Raw genomic sequence first — 6000 nt, forward strand, 5'->3', positions numbered from 1 at the left:
AACAGCTAGGAAGCACAATTTAGCAGTGGGTTGCAGAGAAAAAGAAATATGCTGGCAAAAAAATCCAATTGAGTGATTAAACAGCTCTTAATTTTCTGGCTTTATTTTTATGCTAACAAATTTGTTCTCTGAAAAGTGTCCACAAAGCCAAGTCTCTGATTAACACCTTTGTAGGGATGGTTTTTCACCTATTACTAAATTAAATTTGCTTCATTGGAAAGGCAGCAAGATGCATCCATTTCAATGTCTACTGAAATAATACGGGTTGACACCAGGAAACATTAACGCCACAGCATCCTTGCTGCTTTCTCATGTGGAAGTCTGTTTAATGTGAAAACAAGGTGATATCTAATTAGCACACAGGTAAGGAATTAAGAAAATCTTTATTTAAGGGTGAAGATGTTGCTAAAAAAATTGTTGCCCCAATGCATCATTGAAATTCAAGCTGGAAAGATGATTTTAATATATCACTTGTACATTTTGTATTGCTCTTCTGGTGACAATGTAGTTTGTTTTTGTCAATTACCATTTTAATAATAGGGTAAAGAAAATTAAGTGGATATTTGAAAGAAAACAATACTGTCAATATACTATTAAAACAAATTAAAATGGTAAAAGTTATTGTACTTTAAGTAAAAATAAAAGAGCAAAAATATCAATCCCAGTTTTGATTACTTAAATTAACAAAAAAAAATGCATATAGCAAAGGATAGTTTCAATCTGCCTACCTCTGGGTTATGGGCCCAGCATGCTTCCATTGCAGTACTCTGCTGCACATGTAAGTGCAAGAGATCCTGAAGCACTCAGTCATCATGGGAAAGTACCAATGTGTTTCTTCGTTGGTTGATGGAAGAAACATCTTACAAAAACTCTCCAGATTATTGACTTTTTAAAGTTTTTCTAGGAAACGTTCTAGATGTATGCTTATTAGCCTTTGTCAGTATGTGCTTTTTGCAAAGTGTCTCTGTGGCGCAATCGGTTAGTGCGTCCGGCTACTAACCAAATGGTTGGTGGTTCAATCCCACCCAGGGACGTAATTGACCTTGTTATCAGATTTTGGTGATCTTTAAGTAGACAAGTCAAAATTTCAAACCCCCTGTTCTGGTGTAGGGTACCTGGCCTTCTCTGATGTAATCAGAGTTAGATTTGATTCATTGATTTTATAAAAACAGCTAGGAAGCACAATTTAGCAGTGGGTTGCAGAGAAAAAGAAATATGCTGGCAAAAAAAATCCAATTGAGTGATTAAGCAGCTCTTCATTTTCTGGCTTTATTTTTATGCTAACAAATTTGTTCTCTGAAAAGTGTCCACAAAGCCAAGTCTCTGATTAACACCTTTGTAGGGATGGTTTTTCACCTATTACTAAATTAAACTTGCTTCATTGGAAAGGCAGCAAGATGCATCCTCATTTCAATGTCTACTGAAATAATACGGGTTGACACCAGGAAACATTAACGCCACTGCATCCTTGCTGCTTTCTCATGTGGAAGTCTGTTTAATGTGAAAACAAGGTGATATCTAATTAGCACACAGGTAAGGAATTAAGAAAATCTTTATTTAAGGGTGAAAATGTTTCTCACAAAATCGTTGCCCCAATGCATCATTGAAATTCAAGCTGGAAAGATGATTTTAATATATCACTTGTACATTTTGTATTGCTCTTCTGGTGACAATGTAGTTTGTTTTTGCCAATTACCATTTTAATAATAGGGTAAAGAAAATTAAGTGGATTTTTAAAAGAAAACAATACTTTCAATATACTATTAAAACAAATTAAAATGGTAAAAGTTATTGTACTTTAATGAAAAATAAAAGAGCAAAAATATCAATCCCAGTTTTGGATTACATTAATTAACAAAAAAAATGCATATAGCAGAGGATAGTTTTAATCTGCCTACCTCTGGGTTATGGGCCCAGCATGCTTCCATTGCAGTACTCTGCTGCACATGTAAGTGCAAGAGATCCTGAAGCACTCACTCATCATGGGAAAGTACCAATGTGTTTCTTTGTTGGTGGATGGAAGAAACATCTTACAAAAACTCTCCAGATTATTGACTTTTTAAAGTTTTTCTAGGAAACGTTTTAGATGAATGCTTATTAGCCTATGTCAGTAAGTAATTTTGCAAAGTGTCTCTGTGGCGCAATCAGTTAGTGTGTACGGCTATAAACCAAAAGGTTGGTGGTTCAATCCCACCCAGGCACGTAATTGACCTTGTTATCAGATTTTGGTGATCTTTAAGTAGACAAGTCAAAATTTCAAACCCCCTCTTATGGTGTAAGGTACCTGGCCTTCTCTGATGTAATCAGAGTTAGATTTGATTCAGTGATTTTATAAAAACAGCTAGGAAGCACAATTTAGCAGTGGGTTGCAGAGAAAAAGAAATATGCTGGCAAAAAAATCCAATTGAGTGATTAAACAGCTCTTAATTTTCTGGCTTTATTTTTATGCTAACAAATTTGTTCTCTGAAAAGTGTCCACAAAGCCAAGTCTCTGATTAACACATTTGTAGGGATGGTTTTTCACCTATTACTAAATTAAATTTGCTTCATTGGAAAGGCAGCAAGATGCATCCTCATTTCAATGTCTACTGAAATAATACGGGTTGACACCAGGAAACATTAACGCCACTGCATCCTTGCTGCTTTCTCATGTGGAAGTCTGTTTAATGTGAAAACAAGGTGATATCTAATTAGCACACAGGTAAGGAATTAAGAAAATCTTTATTTAAGGGTGAAGATGTTTCTCACAAAATCGTTGCCCCAATGCATCATTGAAATTCAAGCTGGAAAGATGATTTTAATATATCACTTGTACATTTTGTATTGCTCTTCTGGTGACAATGTAGTTTGTTTTTGTCAATTACCATTTTAATAATAGGGTAAAGAAAATTAAGTGGATTTTTGAAAGAAAACAATACTGTCAATATACTATTAAAACAAATTAAAATGGTAAAAGTTATTGTACTTTAAGTAAACATAAAATAGCTAACATATCAATCCCAGTTTTGGATTACTTTAACAAAAAAAATGCATATAGCAGAGGATAGTTTCAATCTGCCTACCTCTGGGTAATGGGCCCAGCATGCTTTCATTGCAGTACTCTGCTGCACATGTAAGTGCAAGAGATCCTGAAGCACTCACTCATCATGGGAAAGTACCAATGTGTTTCTTCATTGGTTGATTTAAGAAAATTCTTACAAAAACTCTCCAGATTATTGACTTTTTAAAGTTTTTCTAGGAAACGTTCTAGATGAATGCTTATTAGCCTTTGTCAGTATATACTTTTTGCAAAGTGTCTCTGTGGCGCAATCGGTTAGTGTGTCTGGCTACTAACCAAAAAGTTGGTGGTTCAATCCCACCCAGGGACGTAATTGACTTTGTGATCAGGTTTTGGTGATATTTAAGTAGACAAGTCAAAATTTCAAACCCCCTCTTATGGTGTAGGGTACCTGGCCTTCTCTGATGTAATCAGAGTTAGATTTGATTCAGTGATTTTATAAAAAACAGCTAGGAAGCACAATTTAGCAATGGGTTGCAGAGAAAAAAATATGCTGGTAGAAAAATCCAATTGAGTGATTAAACAGCTCTTCATTTTCTGCCTTTATTTTTATGCTAACAAATTTGTTCTCTAAAAAGTGTCCACAAAGCCAAGTCTCTGATTAACACCTTTGTAGGGATGGTTTTTCACCTATAACTAAATTAAACTTGCTTCATTGGAAAGGCAGCAAGATGCATCCTCATTTCAATGTCTACTGAAATAATACAGGTTGACACCAGGAAACATTAACGCCACTGCATCCTTGCTGCTTTCTCATGTAGAAGTCTGTTTAATGTGAAAACAAGGTGACATCTAATTAGCACACAGGTAAGGAATTAAGAAAATATTTAAGGGTGAAGATGTTTCTCACAAAATCGTTGCCCCAATGCATCATTGAAATTCAAGCTGGAAAGATGATTTTAATATATCACTTGTACATTTTGTATTGCTCTTCTGGTGACAATGTAGTTTGTTTTTGTCAATTACCCTTTTAATAATAGGGTAAAGAAAATTAAGTGGATTTTTTAAAGAAAACTATACTGTCAATATACTATTAAAACAAATTAAAATGGTAAAAGTTATTGTACTTTAAGTAAAAATAAAAGAGCAAAAATATCAATCCCAGTTTTGATTACTTAAATTAACAAAAAAAATGCATATAGCAAAGGATAGTTTCAATCTGCCTACCTCTGGGTTATGGGCCCAGCATGCTTCCATTGCAGTACTCTGCTGCACATGTAAGGGGCCCTACACACTCGGCGATGCGCCGCCGAGGTGCCCGACGGCCGATACGGCCGACGAGCAACCCGGCGGCGGGGGGGCAGTGACGGGGGGAGTGAAGTTTCTTCACTCCCCCCGTCACCCGGCTGCATTGTAGTGCAGGCAAATATGGACGAGATCGTCCATATTGGCCTGCATGCACAGCCGACGGGAGATCAGCGATGAACGAGCGCGGGGCCGCGCATCGTTCATCGCTGGAGTCTCCACACTGAAAGATATGAACGAGTTCTCGTTCATTTATGAACGAGATCGTTCATATCTTTCAGAATATCGGCATGTGTGTAGGGCCTATAAGAGCAAGAGATCCTGAAGCACTCACTCATCATGGGAAAGTACCAATGTGTTTCTTCGTTGGTGGATGGAAGAAACATCTTACAAAAACTCTCCAGATTATTGACTTTTTAAAGTTTTTCTAGGAAACGTTCTAGATGTATGCTTATTAGCCTTTGTCAGTATGTACTTTTTGCAAAGTGTCTCTGTGGCGCAATCGGTTAGTGTGTCCGGCTACTAACCAAAAGGTTGGTGGTTCAATCCCACCCACGGACGTAATTGACCTTGTTATCAGATTTTGGTGATCTTTAAGTAGACAAGTCAAAATTTCAAACCCCCTGTTATGGTGTAGGGTACCTGGCCTTCTCTGATGTAATTAGATTTGATTCAGTGATTTTATAAAAACAGCTAGGAAGCACAATTTAGCAGTGGGTTGCAGAGAAAAAGAAATATGCTGGCAAAAAAATCCAATTGAGTGATTAAACAGCTCTTCATTTTCTGGCTTTATTTTTATGCTAACAAATTTGTTCTCTGAAAAGTGTCCACAAAGCCATGTCTCTGATTAACACCTTTGTAGGGATGGTTTTTCACCTATTACTAAATTAAATTTGCTTCATTGGAAAGGCAGCAAGATGCATCCTCATTTCAATGTCTACTGAAATAATACGGGTTGACACCAGGAAACATTAACGCCACTGCATCCTTGCTGCTTTCTCATGTGGAAGTCTGTTTAATGTGAAAACAAGGTGATATCTTATTAGCACACAGGTAAGGAATTAAGAAAATCTTTATTTAAGGGTGAAGATGTTTCTCACAAAATCGTTGCCCCAATGCATCATTGAAATTCAAGCTGGAAAGATGATTTTAATATATCACTTGTACATTTTGTATTGCTCTTCTGGTGACAATGTAGTTTGTTTTTGTAAATTACCCTTTTAATAATAGGGTAAAGAAAATTAAGTGGATTTTTTAAAGAAAACTATACTGTCAATATACTATTAAAACAAATTAAAATGGTAAAAGTTATTGTACTTTAAGTAAAAATAAAAGAGCAAAAATATCAATCCCAGTTTTGATTACTTAAATGAACAAAAAAAAATGCATATAGCAAAGGATAGTTTCAATCTGCCTACCTCTGGGTTATGGGCCCAGCATGCTTCCATTGCAGTACTCTGCTGCACATGTAAGTGCAAGAGATCCTGAAGCACTCAGTCATCATGGGAAAGTACCAATGTGTTTCTTCGTTGGTTGATGGAAGAAACATCTTACAAAAACTCTCCAGATTATTGACTTTTTAAAGTTTTTCTAGGAAACGTTCTAGATGTATGCTTATTAGCCTTTTCAGTATGTAGTTTTTGCAAAGTGTCTCTGTGGCGCAATAGGTTAGTGTGTCCAGCTACTAACCAAAAGGT

At 36.1% G+C, this 6000-nt stretch overlaps 2 non-coding genes across 2 annotated transcripts; both read left to right on the forward strand.

Moving 5' to 3' along the window:
• Window positions 1-960: 960 nt before the first annotated feature.
• Window positions 961-1034, forward strand: TRNAS-ACU (transfer RNA serine (anticodon ACU)). Its single transcript has one exon. It is a non-coding gene; the product is annotated as a tRNA-Ser (tRNA).
• A 2260-nt stretch (window positions 1035-3294) lies between these two features.
• Window positions 3295-3368, forward strand: TRNAS-ACU (transfer RNA serine (anticodon ACU)). Its single transcript has one exon. It is a non-coding gene; the product is annotated as a tRNA-Ser (tRNA).
• The last annotated feature ends 2632 nt before the right edge of the window (window positions 3369-6000 follow it).

The sequence above is a fragment of the Pseudophryne corroboree genome, chromosome 8 (genome assembly GCF_028390025.1).
Source record: "Pseudophryne corroboree isolate aPseCor3 chromosome 8, aPseCor3.hap2, whole genome shotgun sequence".
Taxonomy (NCBI): domain Eukaryota; kingdom Metazoa; phylum Chordata; class Amphibia; order Anura; family Myobatrachidae; genus Pseudophryne; species Pseudophryne corroboree.